The sequence below is a fragment of the Antechinus flavipes genome, chromosome 3 (assembly GCF_016432865.1).
Source record: "Antechinus flavipes isolate AdamAnt ecotype Samford, QLD, Australia chromosome 3, AdamAnt_v2, whole genome shotgun sequence".
Lineage (NCBI taxonomy): Eukaryota > Metazoa > Chordata > Mammalia > Dasyuromorphia > Dasyuridae > Antechinus > Antechinus flavipes.
This window is the reverse complement of record NC_067400.1, coordinates 573,368,723-573,389,378: the sequence shown is the minus strand read 5'-3', so window position 1 is coordinate 573,389,378 and position 20,656 is coordinate 573,368,723.

Below are 20,656 nucleotides of genomic sequence, written 5' to 3'. Positions count from 1 at the left end.
ACCCTTGATAAGTCACTTCTGTCTACCTCAGTTTTCTCATCTTTAAATATAAGGATAATAATAGCATCTCCCTACCAGCATTGTTACGAGGACCAAATGAGATAATAATTATAAAGCTCTTAGCATGGTGGTTGATACAGAGTGAGTACATATAAATATATTAGCTAGTGTTTTCCAAATGAGGAAAACCTACAATCTATGCAGGAAATGACAAATACTTTCCTTACAAGACCTCCTGTGAAATAGGGACTTTGAAGATTATCCCCATTTTATAAATGAGAAGACTCTAAGAAGTCTCAGAGAAATGAGGTAACTTATCCAGCATTTAGTACCTGAAACATTTTAGGAATCACTTAAGAAGTCAGGCTACTCTTAATTTGCATTTCTCTGATCAATAATGGTACAGAGAATTTTTTCACATGACTATAAATGGTTTTAATTTCTTCATCTGAAAATTATATATTCATATCCTTTGACTATTAATTGGAGAATTGCTTGAATTATTATAAATTTGAATCAATTCTCTATATATTTTAGAAATGAGGCCTTTATCAGAATCTTGGATGTGAAATTTTTTTCCAGTTTGCTTCCCTTCTAATCTTGTCTGCATTGGTTTTATTTGTACAAAAACCACCTAGTTTCTGCCATACTATTTTCCAATATCCCTAGCAATTTTTGTCAAATAGTGAGTTTTTATCCCAGAAGGTGGGTTTATCAAACAATAGATTACTATGGTTATTGACTATTGTGTCTTGTGAATCTAACCTATTGCACTGATCAACTATTCTATTTCTTAGCCAGTACCAAAAGATTTTGGTGACTGCTGCTTATAATTTACTTTTAGGTCTGGTACAGCTAGGCCACCTTAGTTTGCATTTTTTTTTCACTAATTCTCCTGAAATTACAAAGTCATTTTCAGGAAGAAGTGACAGATATCCTCCTTTTGGAGAGCAGGAAATTATAAGGCACAGTGAAAGATTCAACCAAAATCATCCTAACTTTGAACCTGGATCACCAAAATCCCATTCCAGTATTTCTGCCATCTGGATGTGATAGAGATAAGGAGTCACAATTCTACTATGAACTCCATCACTGCCAATGGTTTCTCACCTGTTCCCTTTCAGATAATCTTTTTGGGGCTATATAGTCATATCTGATTCATCATTATGTCATTTGGGTTTTCTTGCAAATGATACTAAAGTGGTTTATCATCTTCTATAGCTCATTTTTTACAGATGCGGAAGCTGAGGCTGAAGGTCACATACTAAGCCACGTTTGAACTTAGGTCTACTGAGTAATGTATTTCCTTTCATTAAAGTCTTCAGGAAAAGTCTGAAGGTCCATTCTTCAGTTGGGTTTTAGTAGGAATTCTATTTTTTAGAGATAGAATGGAAGACATGGTGACTGTGGGCTCTTTCAATAGGAAAATTCTGAGATTCTTTAGATAAGTAGAAAGCATGGATAATTAACACCAGCACATTCTGCACATAGACTTAGAAATGGCATTGTTGAACAAAATATAGAGCATTAGGTTAGTCACCTGTGCTGTGCCTAGGTAGTTCCATAGTGCATAGAGTGCTAGGTCTGGAGTCAGAAAAACTCTCCTTTGTAAGTTCAAATCTGGCCTCAGATGCTTCTCAGCTGTGAGACTCTAAACAAATCACTGAACTATGCCTCCAGTTACATCTATAAAAGTAGCTGGAGAAAGAAAATGGCAAACCACTCCAGTGTCTTTGCCAAGAAAACCCCAAATGGGATCACAAAGAATCAAACACAACTGAAGCTGTCAATACTATGAATCATCCCTCAATAAATTATATGATTTACAACTAGTAAATTGTGGATAAAAATGTATCATCTTCCCAGCTCCACCTCCCATAACCAACTAGAAGATGAGTCTCCCTCTACTTGGTTAAACTGACTCTCAGAAAACAGATAGATTTTTAGGACATTGTTGAGAATACACTCTTAGCCTTTAAAAATTGGTAGAACTTGCAAAATGAATAATTTTGACTATATTAAATTTAAAAGTTTTTGTACAAACAAAATCAATGCAGACAAAATTAGAAGAGAAGCAATAATAAATTATTATTTATTACAATAATAATAAACTGGGGAATTTTTTTACAGTCCAGGATTCTGATAAAGGCCTCATTTCTAAACTATATAGAGAATTGACTCAAATTTATAAGAATTCAAGCCATTTTCCAAATGATAAATAAAAAAAGATATGAACAGGCAATTTTCAGATAAAGAAATTAAAACCAACTCTTGTCATATGAAAAAGTGCTCTAAATCATTATTAATCAGAGAAATGCAAATTAAGAGATACCACTACATACCTCTCAAATTGACTAAAATGACAGGAAAATAATAATGATGAATGTTGGAGGGGATGTGGGGAAACTGGAACACTAACATATTGTTGGTGGAGTTGTAAACTGATTCAACCATTCTGGAGAGCAATTTGAAATTACCCCCAAAGGGCTATCAAAATGTGCATACTTTTGATCTGGCAGTGTTTCTACTGGGCCTCCATCCCAAAGAGATATTAAAGGAGGAAAAAGGACCCACATGTGCAAAAATATTTGTGGCAGCCCTTTTTGTAGTGTCCAGAAACTGGAAACTGAGTGGATGCCCATTAATTGGAGAATGGTTGAATAATTATGGTATATGAATGCTATGGAATATTATTGTTCTATAAGAAAGATCAATAGGATGATTTCAAAGAAGTCTGGAGAGACTTACATGTACTGATGCTAAGTAAAATGAGCAGAATCAGGAGATTATTATATATGGCAAAATCAAAATTATACAATGATCCTTTCTAATAGATATGGCTCTCATCAATAATGAGGTGTTCAGAGCAGCTCTGGTGGTCTTGTGATAAAGAAAGCCATCTGCATCCAGAGACAGGACAGTGGGAACTGAATGTGGAACACAACATAATATTTTCATTCTTTTTTGTTGTTGCCTGTTTGCATTTTGTGTTCTTTCTCATTTTTTTTTCTTTTTGATCTGATTTTTCTGGAGCAGCATGATATTTATGGAAATATGCATAAAGGAATTGTACATGTTCAACATATATTGCATCACTTGCTGACTGGGAGAGGAGGAGGGGGAGAGGAGAGAAAAAGTTAGAACACGGGGTTTTGTATGGAGTGAATGTCAAAAATTATCCTTGTATATATTTTGAAAATATAAGGCTTTAATATTAAAAAATCAGTAGGACCTGCTGCCATATCCTTTTAGAATCCAAAGTTACCACCACTCCATGTTTAAACATCAGAGAACAACTCCTTTTCTCCATAAATGCCAATGGCTCCCTATTAATTTGGGGACCAAATGCAAACATTTCTGTTTGCATCCAAAGTTCTTTCTATGTTAATTCTGGTCTATCTTTTTTTGCCTTATTATGCATGATTATTCTCTGTGCATGACATGATCAAGCCAAAGTGTCCTCCCTGTTGTTTCTCACACATGATATCAATCTCTTACTTCCACAACTTTGCACAGGCTAGCCACCATACCTAAATTATACTCCCTCATTTCCTTTCTTTCATTTCATTCAAGTCTCAGCTCAAGCGCTACTGTTTACATGAGGTCTCTATTGATCATCTAATTGTTAGTGTCTCCTTCCAATTATGTTATATTTATCTTGCATATATAAAGTGTGCCAACTTACACATATATATTGAATAAGCTGATGTATATACATGTTGTCTCCCCAAATAAAAAATAAAATGAATTTGTATATATTTATAGTATGTATTTTATATATATATAATATATGTATAATATACAATAAATATAATATATATGTTATAAAAAAGAATAAATGAATTAAAAAATGCTTATTAAACACCTACTATGTAGAAGGCAGAGGACTAAATCCTGGGAATACTAATAGAAAAGCAAGACACTCTCATCTCTCAAAAGTGACCCAGTATTTCTTTTGTATGTACACATTTGTATACTTCTTGTCTCCCCTGATAGGATGTAAACTCCCTGAGGGAAGGGATTGTTTCCAAATACAGTTCTTGACATATAAGAAGTGCTTAATAAAGTTTTGTCCATTCATTCACTGATTGATTTCTGGACGGTTGCTAAATAAGGAATTATGCTGAATGGAGGAGAATCACAGTTCCTGCAGACCCTTCTGCATGAGATCTCTAAGGTCCCTGAATCAATGAGTAACATCTCGCTGAGCACCTACTATGTGCAAAGGTATGATGCTTAGAGCTTGGGCTACAAGGTCAGAGACAGAAAAGACCCCTCCTCACAAGGAGTTCATGTTCTAATTGGGAGAAACAGCAAATTCATTTAAAAATAAGAAAGTCACAAGTTGTCAGAAGCATTTTGGGAAGGAGGGCACCGGCTTTGGGTGTTTGGGAAAGGCTTCCCACAGAAGCAGGATCCTATGATTCTTCTCTGGCTGGGGCCCTGAGGAGCTGGGAGAATTCCAGAGGATAACTCTTCTCAGTGGGAGGGAGTCCTCCTCCATGGCTGTATCTGGGGCCTGAGCTCCTTGCAGACAGCGCGACTCTGCAGGGGAGCCACTGCAAATCAATGATTATAAACACAGCTTTGGCATCCCACTGCTCATCCTCCCAACAGGAAATGGACCTTGCCTCATGAAAGGAGAACTTATAATTAACCTAATTCACTTAATTCCCATATCGCTGACAGAGCACTCAGCTGGGCCTGGGGGGAGACCCCACAGAAGATCTGAAGGCCATTTTGGTAGGGAGAGCAGGAGGTGATGGTGATGGGAGAAGGGACATAGAGAAGAAGACATGGTCACTGACCTCAAAAAGTGATGAAAACATATTCCTAGTGACAAAGTGCCAAGTGCCCAATGAGTGATACTGACAGAAAGTGCCAAAGAAATGTAGTTCATTGTGGGCTGGGGATGTCAGAGGAGGGTTCCCGGAGGAGAAGGAGGAGGAATTCCACAGGATCATGGATTTATAATGCAAAAGAATCCAGAGGTCATAGTAGCATAAATTTAGAGGGAAAAGGAAATTTGGAAGGCAATGTCATGCGGTTATTGTTCAATCACATTTGACTCTTTATGACCTAATTTGCAATTTTCTAGGAGGATGTCCTAAAATAGTTTGCCATTTCCTTTTCCAGCTCATTTTACAGATGAGGAAACTGAGGCAAACAGAATCACACAGCTAGTGTTTAAAAATGATACAGTAGGAAAATCATAAGGTCTAAAATTTAGAATCTAGAGGCAAATACTTTCTCTGATGCTTACTACCTGTGTGACTTCAGGCAAGTCCTTGGACCTCAGTTTCTCCATCTGTAAAATGAAGAGATTTAACTGGAAAACTTTTTCTAGCTCTAAGTCTATAATTCCTACATCACCACCTCACATCTCACTGCTCCCCTTATTTCACAGATGAGAAAATTCAATCCTAAAACATTAAAGTGATATACGTCTATGGTCAAATAAGCAGGAAAAGCAGCACTGAGGAAATGAGGTCCTCTGGCTCCAGTCCTGGTGTTCTGACCACTGCCCACCGAGCTCAGAGAGACCAGGAAGAAGGAGCCATTCAGAGCTAGACAGAGTCTTCTTGCAGAGCTAGACCTTTAACCCAGACTCTAGACTGTTTGTGTCAGTTTGGATGGGGAAATGATTGCAAGTTTTCATTTTTTCTTTTTCTAACCTTTCACTAACTTTCTTACTGAAATTTAGCTTTCCTTCAATTCTTTGAAAATATTATTTTAAGAAAGGGCCATAGGTTTCATCAGACTGCCCAAGTCGATCAATAAACATTTATTAAGCACCTACTGTGTGCCGGGCACTGAACTAAGTATTGGGGATACAAAGACAAAGGATAATTCCTGATCTCAAGAAGCTTACAGTCTAATGGGGGAGACCACATGTAAACAACTTTGCATCAACAGGACAGAGGTACTAGAACTAGGAAATGGCAAAGTCTGGATTTGAGGGGTTACAGAGAGAAAATGTTTCTGCACTCAAGCAGCCTCTATGGGGATAAGGGTAGGGAAGAATGCCGTCTGTAAATAGATAAGTATATATCTGATCATCCGAGGAAAGAAAAAACCTGAAAAGGTTTCCCCTCAAGCTGAGCCACGAAGCATCAGATGCAAGACAAAGTAAGGGTCTGTTATTAGAAATCAGGCAGTGGGAAGCCTTCCTGGACCAGGAAGGGGATATGGGGGGAGCTCAGAAGATCAGACAGCTGTGGAGTTTGGGGCAGAGCTCCTTGTGCAGAAGCAAGATGATGAGGAACTCGGACCATTTCCTGTAGGCACGGGGAGACATCAGAAACTCAGGAGCATGATAAGAGGGTGCATTAGGAGGTTTGAGAGGTTGCCCGACCAGGGCTGACTCTTGCCCTGTGATACGAAAAGTTTAATCATCCATCTTGAGAGGAAAAACAAATCTTTTGCTGGGGCTTTTAGATACCTCTTGGACGGCTCAGGCCTGGGGCTTCTTGATATATACACATATATTATTTTTTTAGCTTTTTCATTCCCAGAGACTTAAACTGATCCAGGGAAATAGAAAAGTACATTTTCCTCGCAATCTCATTGCCATTGGACATCTCAAATAACATTTCTTTGCCTTCTTTAATATCCAAAGTTTTAAAGTTCACAGGATGTTATGAGCTGACTCTATGCCTTGAGGACCTGGGAGGCCAAAGGAGAGGAGTTCACCAGTTCTGGCCGAGCTTTGCCGAAGGGATGGAGATCTGGAGAAGTGGGGAAATGAAGGACTTGAGAGTAAGAGAGGGATTCCAAATCCTCCCCCCGAGCTGATCCGGCACTAGCTCTCCTCAGAGGCCTTGAAAAGCACCCAACATTGGTGGTCAGGGGAAGGAGAAAAATATATGGATGGGACACGAGTGTGTGTTAAATCCCATCTCTGATTCCAACTAGTATGTGATTAAGGACGCGGGATCTAACACTCTGAATCTCTGTTTTCATCTGCCAAATGGGGATAATCTGACTAGGGCTGATCTGGAGTCAGGGAGATCTGGGTTCAAATCTCTCTTCTAAAATACCTACTATATGACCCAGGCAAGGTCCTCTCAGAGCCTACAGGCAGTACTCTAAAGCTGTTAGATACAGAAAAGCTGGCTATCTGTTTAAATGAATGGATTCATTCCTTCAGGAAGTGAAATCAAAGGTCTGAATTCCCAGTCCCAGCCCAACAATAATAATAATACTCAGCCACCCCCATAATAAAAAAAATCAAGTTTGGACTCCTATGTCCACAATAATGATACTCAATTACCTCCACAATAATAATGCTGTCATCCCCACAGTGATAGTACTCAGCTACCCCCGTAATAATAAAACTCAGATCTGAATTCTCATGCTCACAATAATGATCCTTAGCAACCCCCACATTAAAATAATACTTAGCCACCCCCATAATGATAAAGCTCAGGTCTGGACCCCCATGCCCACAATAAATCCCAGCCATCCCCACAATAAATAATATGCAATTGCTCCCATAATTATGATACTCAGCCACCCCCAAAATAACTCAGATCTGGACTCTCATGCCCACAGTAATGATGCTCAGTTACCTTCACAATAATGATACTCAGCCACCCCCATAATAATAAAACTCAAGCTGGGATTCCTTTGCCCACAATAATAATACTCAGCTATCCTTACAATAAATAATATTCAATTGCTTCCATAATTATGCTCAGCCACCCTCATAATAATAATACTCAGATCTGGACTCTCACCCCCACACCAATAATACTTTTGGCACATCTCCTGGTTATGAGATATGGGAGACAGGGAATGTCATGATTCCCATTTACAGATGGGGAAACTGAGGCATATAGGGGTCAAGTGACTTGTTCAAGGTCACAAGTACCTGAAGGCAGATCCAAACTCATGTTTTCCAGATTCAAGTCCAGTATGTCATAGACTGTTTCACACATTCTCCCACCCCTGGCCGCAGATGAGATTGGGACTGACTGTGTCCCTTCTCCCTCTCAAGCTGGGGGCTCCATTTTCTAGCATCCCTGTTACCTCTAGGATTAAACATAAACTAATGTCTTTGGCATTTAACCCCTTCCCAATCTGGGTCCTTCCTAGCTTTCTAGTCTTCTTCCATCTAGGTCTAGGTCCTCTACGTTCCAGTCACGATGGCCCATTTACTGTTCCTTACCCTCACCCCATCTCCAGGCTCCACACTGTGCAATAGCTGGCCCTCGCTCCTGAAATGTTCTCCCTTTTCATCTCTGCTTTTTCGAATCTCTATCTTGCTTCAAGACTTAGCTCCAGTCCTCCCTGTTCAATCACCTACAGCTCTTTGTGACCCCATGAGCAAAAGCACGCCAGATCCTTCTATATTCTACACTATCTCCCAGTCTGTCCAAACGCATATTCATTGCTTCCATGACACTATCCCTCCATTTCATCCTCCACCATCCCCTCCTCCTTTTGCCTTCATTCTTTCCCAGCATCAGGGTCTTTTCCAATGAATCCTCATTGGAAAATGAGGTTTCACTCTGTGGTCAAAGTATTTAAACTTCAGCTTCAAAATTTGACCTTCCAGTGAATAGCCTGAATTAATTTCTTTCAGCATTGATGTCTGGGGTCTCCTTGTTGTGCAAGGGCCTCTCAAAAATTCACCACAATTCAAAAGCATCGATTCTCCAATGTCCAGCTCTCTTTGTAGTCCAACACACACGGCCAAACACTGCTCCTGGAAAAACAAAGTAGCTTTGACTACCCGGGCCTTTGTCAACCAGGTTATAGCTCCCCTTTTTAGTATGCTGTCCAGCTTTTCCATAGTTTTCCTTCCGAGGAGCAAGTGTGTTTTAATTTCATGGATCCAGTTTCGATCTGCAATGATCTTTGAGCCCAAGAATATAAAATTTGACACTGCTACCTTTCTTCTTCCTCTGTTTGCCAGGAAGTGATGGGGCTCATTGCCAAGATCTTAGTTTTGTTTTTTTTTTTCCACATTGAGCTTCAACCAGCTTTTGCTCTCTCCTCTTTCACCCTCATCAAGCGGCTTCTTAATTCTTCTCCACTTTCGCCCGTCAGAGAGGTATCTTTTGCATATCTGAGGTTGTTGCTGTTTCTCCCAGGAACCTTAATTTGGCTTTTGATTTATCCAGCCTGGCATTCCACATGATGTACTCTGCATATAAGTTAAATAAATAAGATGACAATATATAGCCTTGTCATGCTCCCTTCCTAATCTTAAACCAATCAGTTCCACGTTCAGTTCTAACTATTGCTTCTTGGCCCACATACAGGTTCCTCAGGAGACAAGTAAGTTGATCTGGTGCTCCCATTTCTTTGAGGACTTGTCATCTTTTGTTATGATCTACACAATCAAAGGCTTTAGTGTTGTCAATGGAACAGAAGATGATGATTTGGGGAGCGCCTTTGCTTTCTCCATAATCCCACAGAGGTTAACAATTTGGTTTCTACTTCTGCTTCTTCAAAAATCAATCCCACCTTCTATGCAGGGGTGCTCAAACTACAGCCACGGGCCAGATGCAGCAGCTGGGGATGTTTATCCCCCTCACCCAGGGCTAGGAAGTTTCTTTATTTAAAGGCCCACAAGACAAAGGTTTTGTTTTTACTATAGTCCGGCCCTCCAACAGTCTGAGGGACAGTGAATTAGCCCCCTATTTAAAAAGTTTGAGGACCTCTGTTCTACAGGATGCCTTTCCTGGTCCCCATCCCTGCCACCCCATGCTAATGCCGTCTCTTTCCAAGACTACCTTCTATTAATGCTTTAAGCATTTTTGTTATGGCTGACTTCTCTCTTTCATCAAAGTATAAGATCCTTGTGGGCAGGGACTGGCCCTGTCTACCCTAGAGCAGTCCCCAGTGTATAATAAGCACTCAATAAAGTCTTGTTGACTGGGTAGATGACTTTCACCATATAAATGTAAAAGTGTTTGGAAATGGAAAAAATAGATTCAGTGAGCCCTCCGTTCCCAGAGAGATGGTCTTATTTCTTAATTAATCTAATCAACAAGCATATATTTAGCACCTTCTAGTGCCAGTGCATTGGGTGGGAAGAAAAGGGAGCACAAAAACAAGATAGCTTCTGCCTTTCCCCGAAAGGCAGTCTATTATCTGAATAACAGACTGAGAAGGAACTCTCTCTTTCCTTGGTGATAAGTACTAAGACGGAAGGTGAGAATATTCGAGCTATTTGCTACCTCTGAGATCTGGAACAAAATCACATGAGTGACCACCATGCTTAACGATCTAAGCACATTGAGTTAGTTCCCCTAATTGCTGTTTGCCCCATAAATAGTGGCCCATCCATCTATCTCAACAGCAGCCACCCTCTCAAGAACAAAGAAACAGGATGGGCTCTCTTGGGTTACTCTATTTCTTCTTGAACAGGACTAACAGCCTTGGCCCAGAAAGAGAGGCACAGAATCCCACAGGAGGACCAGGGAGAGCTGAAACCCAAATGGGGAAGAAGTAGGGTTCGCTGAGTACATAAGCCATGGGAGTGATCAAATCCTATGGCTATAGAGAGAGCAGAATAGAATAGGAGACTGCAGGACTGGGAGGCCAAAAGGCCCTGACAGCTAAAAGATGTCAAGAAATCTGAGATCTATAGCTGGGGATAAGCTGGAATTTATGACAAATAGTCTCTATTTGAAATATCATAGTATCATAAATTTAGGGCTGGGAAGGACCTTAGACACTCTTGAAATCAATTATCTCATTTTACAGATGAGGAAACTGAGACTAAAAGGTTAAATGATAAGCTCAAGATCACAGTTAATAAGTTTTTTATGTAGAATTTGAACTCAAGTCTTCAAGGCCATGAGGTGAAGGAAGTAGAGGGGAAAGTGCAACTTCTGAAACTGAGTCAGGAGGATGATTTTGGAGGCAATAAGTGTTTCCTAGTGGCCCTCAAATTGCATACCCCTGGGCAGCAAGGTGGTGCAGTGGATAGAACACCCACCCTAGAGCCAAGAGGACTGGAGTTCAAATCCAGCCTCAGACACTAGACTCATACTAGTTATGTGATTCTGGTCAAGTCACTTAACCCAAATGTTTCTTTTAAAAAATTACATACCAGGGTAACTAAGAGGTACAGTGGCTAGAGCCCCAGCCCTGAAGTCAGGAGGACCTGAGTTCTAATGTGACCCCAGACACTTAATTACCTTCTAGCAGTGTGACTCTGGGCAAGTCACTTAACCCCAATTGCCTCAGCAAAAATTTAAAAAAAATTACATACCAAACCATACATACCATTTCAATGCCAAAGTTTATAAAAACAATAAGGATGCATCATTCAACAGAAAAAAAAGACCATATTTTAGCCTCAGCTTCTGCTCCTCACTACTTATAGCCTTAGTTATAACTTCTCTGGGATTCAGTTTCTACATCTATAAAATGACAGAGTTGGATGAGATATGACACTAGACAAGTCACTGAACCTCTATAGGGACTCTTCTTCCTCATCTGTAAAGTCAGGGTGGGAGGGAAAGGAATGGAAGTGGGAGAGGGGGTCATGTTCAACAGCCTCTAAGGTCCCTCCCAATTCTGACCTATGCACCTCCTCCTTGGGACTCAGACTCGGTTTCCTTATCTGCAAAATCGGTGATTTGGGTTGGATGAGTCCCAAGGATCTTTCTTTCAGGTCTCAATTCCTAGGGATTCTGTGATCCAGAGGCCCAAGTCTGTCCCCAATTCCCCTTGTTATTGGGTAGAAGGACCAGAAAAAATTCTACAGCCCCTACAGGTTGTTGTTTTGATCTCTCAGCCCAGAGATCTGACAGGAACGAGCCAAACATATCAACCCTCACTTAAGAGCTCTGAAATCAGACATCCTGGTATTGATTGATGCCTGGGAAGCCCACACCCCCCTCCCTCCAGCCCAGGTCTCAGTTGAGCTGAAGGTGTCAGACTGCATTTGCAGAGAGGGAAGGGGGGCAGGGATTCAGTTTTCAGAAGCTCGTCTATTTGTGGCTGAAAAATGGAAAATAATGGTCGAGCCCGCTCTCTCCTCCTGGAGCTGGGCAGGATGGAGAGGAAGCAAGCAAAGAAAGGGATTGCTCCATTTAACTCCCTCTTACTGCCTGCTCATCTATTGTGTGAGCCAGGGCCTAAGTGGCTGATTGAAATACTTGAACAATTCTTGAGGACCATTTCTCCAGCCTGTACCCGGCCTTGGGAAATACGCAGCACTCCGAGCTTTCATTAAGGACCAGGAGCTGGATTTTCTCTCTCTCTATTTCTGTCCACCTTTGATTCTGGTCTAACCCTCATTCCGAACCATCCTTCCTCTAAAGGGCAGGGAAATAACCTCTGAGGGCCCATCCCACCCCAACAGCCTCTCTCTTCTCTTCTCCCTAACAGATAGCCTCTAGTCCTTGGCTTTGAGGTGTCCAGGCAGGCCCCCGGCCTTCCAACGCTTCTCCTGGACTGATGGAAGAGAGAACTGGGACTCCAAAGGAAAAGAGAGGGGTCTCCGTTAAAGGCACAGATGTTTCATCAAAGCAAAAATCAACGACATCCCAGGAGCAGAGGGAAATGTTTTTGGCAGGCTCGCCCTGAGCAGACACAGGTATGATGAGCTCGAACCCGTACGCAGATTGTAATTGTTATTCTATGGCTGAGTGGGATCTCTGGATGAGGAACAACATGACCAGAATACTGGCAAGTACAGATAGGGAAAGATTGATGAGCGATGCATTCTGAGGCTGTTGGGCCCTGCCTTCTGAAGAGGGAGACGGCTTTCTAATTTTTCATCATTAAAGTCTTCCACCCCAGGCCAAAGTCTTCCTATAATCGCCTATCCTGGGGTAGAGGTGACCTGAGTTCTCAAAAGTTTGACAATGGAGTACAAGTGTCAGAGGACCCTACCCAACTAGGGGTCTGTCCTTCAAAGACCACTTCATTTGGATGGACCTTGAGCGAGCCATCAGTCCATTCCAACCTGGACAGGAATCCCAGATACCTAGAACAGAAAGGAAACTTAGAAATCATCTAATCCTGGGAGCAGCTACATGGCACAGCCCTGAAGTCAGGAGGACCTGAGTTCAAATCAGACCTCACTTAACACTCCCTAACTGTGTGACCCTGGGCAAGTCACTCAACCCCAATTGCCTCATCAAAATAAATAAATAAAATGAAAATTAAGAAGAAATCATCTAATCCAATCTGATGAACATTTATTAAATACCTACACTGTGCTAGGTGCTGTAAATACAATTAATAAAAATACAGTCCCTGTCCTCAAGTTGCTTATCATTTAATGGGAGGAGACAACACACAAAAGAAAGCAAGAAAGGTGGGGAGGGTGGAGGAAATAATAGGGTACAGTGGGAGCATCTTATTCTGTGAGCATCAGATGCAAAGACTCCCCTTTATAATATACTAGCATTAATTTAATTTTTAAAATTAAAGTCTCATCTTTCTGATTTCCAATCCAACCTCAAATATTTACTAGCTGTGTGACCCTGGACAATTCACTTGCCTTACTTTCCTCACCTATGAAATGAACTAGAGAAGAAAATGTCAAACCAGTCCAATATTTTTGCCAAGAAAACCCCAAATGGGTCATTGAAGAATTGGACATGATAAAAATGTCTATTTTTAAATAATAATCTATTAATTATTATTAATTTATAATTATTCTATGGCTGAGTGGGATCTCTGGATGAGGAACAACATGACCAGAATACTGGCAAGTACAGATAGGGAAAGATTGATGATCTTTAAAAATAATAATCCTGTTTATAACAACAGTAATAGCTAACATTTATATAACTGTTATTCTGTGCCAGGCACTATGTTAAGTGCTATACAAATATTCTGTTTTGATCACCCCCCCTTAGATGTGGTCAATATTATTATCCCCATTTTACAGATGAGGAAACTGAGGCAAAATAAAGGATAAATGATTGCCCTGGATCACACAGCCAGATTTGAACTTCTTGGGCATAGCACTTTACATGTTGTCTCATTTAATCATAATAATCACCCTGTAAAATAGGTGCTGATATTACCCTCCCCCTTTTCCAGATGAGGAAAATTGGACTGAGAGTGGTGAAGAGACTTAACACCGTTAAGTAAATTACTAACACCGTTAGTAAATGTCTAAGGTAGAATTTGAACATGTATCTCAGACAGAGCCAGCTTCTAACCTGTAAATGACTGGAACTGAATGGAACAAGCTAGAAAAAGGAGAATCAGGGACCAAAGAGAAGTCAAATTTCAAAGTAAGGGAAATAGCTCACAAGGAAGGAGGCAGATTAGACACATGTATCGGGACCCCTTTCCCTAGTGGAAGGACCCAAGGCAGCATGGGGAAATCCCAATGAACATTTCCTCAGAGGAAAAAGAAGGAAATAAAGAAGAAGAAGAGGAGGAGGAGGAAGAAGAAGAAGAAGAAGGAAGAAGAAGAAGAAGAAGAAGAAGAGGAAGAAACAAGAACAAGAACAAAAACAAGAAGAACAACAACAACAACAAGAACAAGAACAAGAAAAACAAGAAGAAGAAGAAGAAGAAGAAGAAGAAGAAGAAGAAGAAGAAGAACAACAACAACAACAACAACAACAACAACACAACAACAACAACAAGAAAAACAAGAAGAAGAACAACAACAACAACAAGAAGAAGAATGGCTACACAGTGAGCTTGTAGCCCCGAAAATGAGAGGTAACAGCAACAAGGAGCTAAGTTTGATTCCTAGCAGGACTACGTGACCAGAACATCATCATTTGCCCAGGGCTCGTCCAAGCTCAGACAGCGCCTTGTACTGGTCAAAATACAAAAATCATAGGATTTTGCCAGAGAGTGAGATCCTCCAGTTACATCAAGCTTAGAGCTCTGCTTGCTTGCTGGATCTTATCTTTGAAAAACAGTGTTATCTCCTAATATCTTGACAAACTCAAATCTGTTCTGTCTCTAAATCCAAAACTTCATCCACCAAGCCACCCAGCTGCTTTGGAATCGGGAAAAAAATTAAAGAGCCCTTAATCCAACTAGGGAAAATAACTTGCACAGAGTCATACAAGACAGTAAGTGACATCATGAAGATTCTAACCCAGGTCTTCCCAATGGCTATTTTTGGAAGGCTCTACTTGTTAGAAGCCTTTCCTTTCCCTGACCTCAGGCTGGCCATTAAATGCTGAACTGTTTGGGTTTTCAAAGTCATCCTATCAGTCACAGATAAGCTTTTGTAATCTCTGCTCCTGATGGACAAATCTCAACAACATCACCAAGACTTGAAATATTGAAATGTAATTATGACTATTAGCTCCCCAAAGAAAGATGGAGACTAAAGAGAACCATTGTTGTCATCTTCAGAATAGTTGGTTCTCAGTTACCCATATCATCATCAAAAGTGATCTGAAAAACATTATAATACAAGCAACGAATTAAAAATAATAATACCGTAGGGCAAAACTTTTGGTTTAAGGCACATTATATAACTTTATTTTTGTAGGGCATCAGAAGCTCATTCTGAGCTTTCTAGATGTATTTATTGTTGTTCAGTTGCTTTTATCCTGGCCAATTTTTTTTCCTGAGCCCATTTGAGATTTTCTTGGCAAAAATAGTGGAATGGTTTGTCATTTCCATCTCCAGCTCATTCTACAGATGAGAAAACTGAGGGAGACAGGGTGACGGGACTTGCCACATTACTAATAATTATCTGAGATTACATTTGAACTCAGGTCTTCCTGGCACCCGGCCCCACACTGTATGTCCTATGGTGCCACCAAGCTGCCAACTTGTACTTAACTTAAGCTAATATTCAAATAAGTTTATATACCCTGAGGCCAAATGGTGGCAGGGAATGTTTGTACCTAACACATGGCCCAACAAAATCCCAATGCAAAAACATCACCCAGGATGTTAATTTGAAAATCCTCCAATAAGCAGGAAAAAATGAATAAGGGAGGGAAGAGGCAGGGGTTTACTCTGGGCATCTGGTAACTTCCTAGTTTTGCTAATTATTCTTGCTAATTAGACATTGAGAGGAGGTGGGCTTAGTAGGCAGAGAGCTAGCCTTGGAACTAAGAAGCAAAGTCTTATCTTTGGATGTGTGAGCCAAGGAAAATGATTTTTCGACTCTCAGTGGCCCATTGGATAGAGTGCCAGGCCTGGGGTCAGGAAGATTTTTCTTTATGAGTTCAAATGCAGCCTCAGACACCAACCATGTGATCCTGGCCAAGTAATTTAATCCTGTTTACCTAAATTTCCTCATCTATAAAATGAATTTGGGAAGGAAATGGCAAACCAGTCTAATATCTTTGCCAAGAAAACCCAAATGAGGTCATAGATAATAGAGCACAACTAAAATATAACTGAACAGCAACAGCAACAAAGGTCTATGTTGGGAGTCGAGGCAATTCTCTAACACTATAGATTGCCCAGAAGGATCAGACTTGAATTGGTAGAAGGAGTTTATTAATCAGGATTCCCTATAATCAATGACCCCCTAGGTCTAATCTCTATACCTAAAGCCACAAGAGCTGTCAGCACCCACTGAATTCAACACCTTGGGGCAACATTCTAACTGCTCTGCCTTAGTTAAATCTCTGCCCTGAGACAACATTGATTAGACAGTAAGGATTAGAGGTGTTGGGAATTACACGGCAGCCTCATCTCCTTTTAAAACAATTATTCCTGTGACTTTTAAAAATCATTTACTCCAGTAAACTGGTTCAGCCATTCCAGAATACAATCTGGAACCAAGACCAAAGTTGTAAAAGTTATAAAACCCTTTGACCCAGCAATACTACTAGGTCTATGCCCCAAAGAGATCAGAGAAAAGGGGGAAAGGGCCTATATGTACAAAAATATTTATAGCAGCTCTTTTTTTGTGGTGGCAAAGAACTGGAAATTGAGGGATGGTCCTCAATTGGGGAATGGCTGACCAAGCTGTAGCATATGATTGTGATGGAACACTATTGTTCTATAAGAAATGATGGAGGGAAGGGATCCAGAAATACATAGCAAGACCTACATGAACAGGCAAATTAAAGTGAGAAAAACCAGCTCATTGTACACAGTAACAGCAATGTTGTAACAATAATCAGCTGTCAAAAATTTAGCTACTCTTAACAAGACAACAATCCAAGACAATTCTGAAGGACCCCTGATAAAAGATGATATCCACCTCCAGGGAGAAAACTGGTGAACTCTGAGTACAAATTGAAGTACAACTTTTTCACTTTCTTTATTTTTTTGCTTTGTTTTGCAATATGGCTATTATGGAAATATGTTTTGCATGATTTCACATGTATAATTAATATCATATTGTTTGCCTTCTCAGTGGGTGGAGATGCATTGGAAGGGAGAGAGAAAATCTGGAACTCAAGGTTTAAAAAGAAAAGAATGCTAAAAATAAATAAATAATGAATCCTTTAAAAAAAATCAATAAAATTACAGCATAGGAAAAAACAAGAAGTCATCTTGGACATTGAAGCACAGATGGGTGCTCTGGGCTCAGCTGCTATCTCCAGATATGTGATTTCTCAGCCAAGAGCAAGAAGTTCTTTAGTTTTCAGTAGTTTCGAGGCCAGGACAAGGAGAATGCTAAAAGACCCTCATTTTCTTGGGTCCAATAAACCCTTTTTAAGCATCACAGCCAAGTAAGTGAGCTTTTAGCCATATTTGCATTCTTTCTGAAATTAGATTATCCAAGCTCTTTTCTCAAGGTCAAAGCTAGGGAGTCTCAAGTCTGGGGGCCAGAAGTAGCAGCAGCCTTTACTTTACCCAGACTAAAGGGAAAGTTTTGAGATGATTAAATTATCCATCAGTTCACTAGGATATAGAATAAGTGTCTCTTATGTGCCAAACATTGTGCTAGTCATTGGGAACCACAAGCCAAACACAATCCCTACTTTCAAAAAATAATTCTATTGGAGAAAATCCCATCCACGTAAGTGTAACATCTCTCTCAGGACACATTCTCCAACTTGTATTGGCACCGATAGTTTGGCTCCCCAGAGGGACCCAGAAGGGTCTAGAGCTATCCAAAGGAGTAGCTCCCATTATTCTCAGTGTATTAAGAGTAACACTTCAGGTGACTACCCCATATTATTTATAATTTATGTTATCTACATATTATAGATATATAGACAGATATAAATGATAATATAAGTATAGATCATAATATAAATATTATATTTATAATATAATATATATAATATGGATTTATAATATCTAGAAAACACAGCACGGTGCCTGCCTGATGCATAACAGTTGATTAATAAGTATTTGGGTTTTTTCTTTCCTTCCTGTCTAGTCTCCTAACCTATAGCTCACAAGTCCCCTACCTGACAGTTTCCCCTTAATAATCACCCAACAGGTTCAATTAGTTCTTCAGCAAAGGCATTTATTTAAATGCTGTAACTATATCAGTTGGTAAAAAGCATTTCCAAAAAGAAAATCTGAAGTGCTTTACCTGACAAATGCAGGGTCCGTGGGCAAAAGAATGGGAAAGAACTTTATATATAATGGTAGTGAGGTTTACATGTGAGGAATTTATAAACTACAATCAGTCAGTCAATGATCATTTATTAAGCACCTACTATGTTCCAAGAACTATGCTAATCACTGAAGATACAAAGAAAGGTAAAACACAGTCCCTGCTCACAAGAATCCCACAGTCTAGATGTCCATCAGGGAGGCCAGTGAACCAGGCACAGCACCAAGCGACCTAAGTATTACAAAATATGGGCAGCTAGATGGTGCAGTGGACACAGTACCAGTCCTAGACTCAGGAAAAGCTGAATTCAAATCCAGCCACAGACACTTCCTAGCTGTATGTCTCTGGGCACACAGAGTTTGTCTCAATTTCCTCACCTGGAAAAGTAAATGGCAGACCACTCCAATATTTTTGCCATGAAAACCCCCAAATGGAGTCATAAAGAGTTGGACATGACTGGAACCACTGAACAACATTCAACAATAGCAACATTTGGGGAAGGGGAAGTAACTTGAAGCTGAGGGGAATCAGGAAAGTCTTATAATGGTATCTTTAGAGCTGGAAAGGATTATGGAAGCTGTCAATTCTAGCCTCCTCATTCAACAGATGAAGACACTGTGGCAGATAGATAGCAGGATTGGAATTCAGATCTTCCTGCCTCCAAGTCCAAGGCTCTATCTGTCTAACTTCATCAGGCTGTACTCTTGCCCCACTCTTCCTCTAAGTCCTCCTAGTTTACTCCATTCCTGAACAACTTCTCACCATAGAAATACTCTCTGTCTCTGAGGCTTCATCTTCTGGTTGGCTGGTTCCCTCCAGAATCTCCAATTTTAGGAGGAGATCCAAACCAGAAATGTCTTTCTCCCGCCCCAGACTGTGCTATGGGCAGCTCTCCAAAAGGCTTTCTCTTCTACACCAGAGAACTAGATAACTAACTCCTGTCCCCTCCTCCCTTTTCAGTTCCCTTTTATATGTTGGCTCCTTCTGTTAGAATCGAAGCTCCTTGAGGGCAGGGATTGCACTTAACACAGAATCTGGCACACAGTAAGAAATTAATAAATGCATGTTGATTGATTACTGCCTAAAATGTTTGTGGAGCAGAGTTTTGAGGACATAAAAGATTCTAAGAAATGATTGGAGGAGGGCAGGAGGAGGGAAGTGAGAGTTGATCACAGTCCTAGGGCCAAGATGTGGGGATGAGAAATGAGGGAACAAGGAGTAATACATAATGAAGATGGAAAGATAGGTAAGTGAATAATAATATATATCTGTGTCATGATAAATAGAGCTAATCATCAGAAGAAAGTCCTTAGCAGTAAGGAAAGTTTCCTGGACTTTAGTTGAGACTTGAGGGAAGCCAGAAGGCAGAGGTGAGGACGCAGAATATTGAGGGCAGCCACTGATAATTCCTGGAATCAGAAGACAGAGTTTCTTGTGCTAGAAATAGCTAGAAAGCCAGTGCCCCTGAGTGGCAGAGCATCTGGGTAAGGAATTTGGCCTAAGATATAGAAAAATTGGAAAGGGGGCAAGTTCTGAAGGGCCAGAACAATGAAAGGATCACTGATGGACCAGCTGAACTTTCTCTTATTGGATCTTTTATATTTTTTCTTTTTTCACTTATGATTTCATCAAATATTTCATCAGTTCAGGGACCTCTTGGTAAAAACAAAGAAACAAACAAACAAACAATCTTCTATCAAAACAAATTCATAATTGTTCCAAAATTTGTTATCTTAGAGAGTTGCCTTAATATCACTCAGAGTCACAAAGCAGGACTTGAAATCGTGTCTTTCCAACTCCTAGATTGATCCTCAATCAACCAGATCCTGCTACCTTTCTTTGGTATCCATGGAATATGAAAGTCCCAAAGCAAAGTGCCCAGTGTGTCAGGAAAAGTCACTATAGAGGATTAATGGATGAATAAGAATCCCCCAGAATGAGCAGACATGGATGGGTTCTCTTGGATCTGCACTCTTGGAGCAAGAACCACATCCATGAAATCATGACTCCTTGGAAACATTTCAGAAGGCCATAGTCAGGGATGCTGCCTCATAGATGGATCTCGCTCTTCCTTTTGATTTGCCTCTCTTTCTCTGTCTATTCCCCCTTCCAATTCTCCCTCCTCCTTCTGTTCTCTCCCTTGACTTACAATAATATAAACCTCAAGTATATGTGTATTTTTTTATTTATTGAATGGAGTTTTATGTTCCCTGTCCT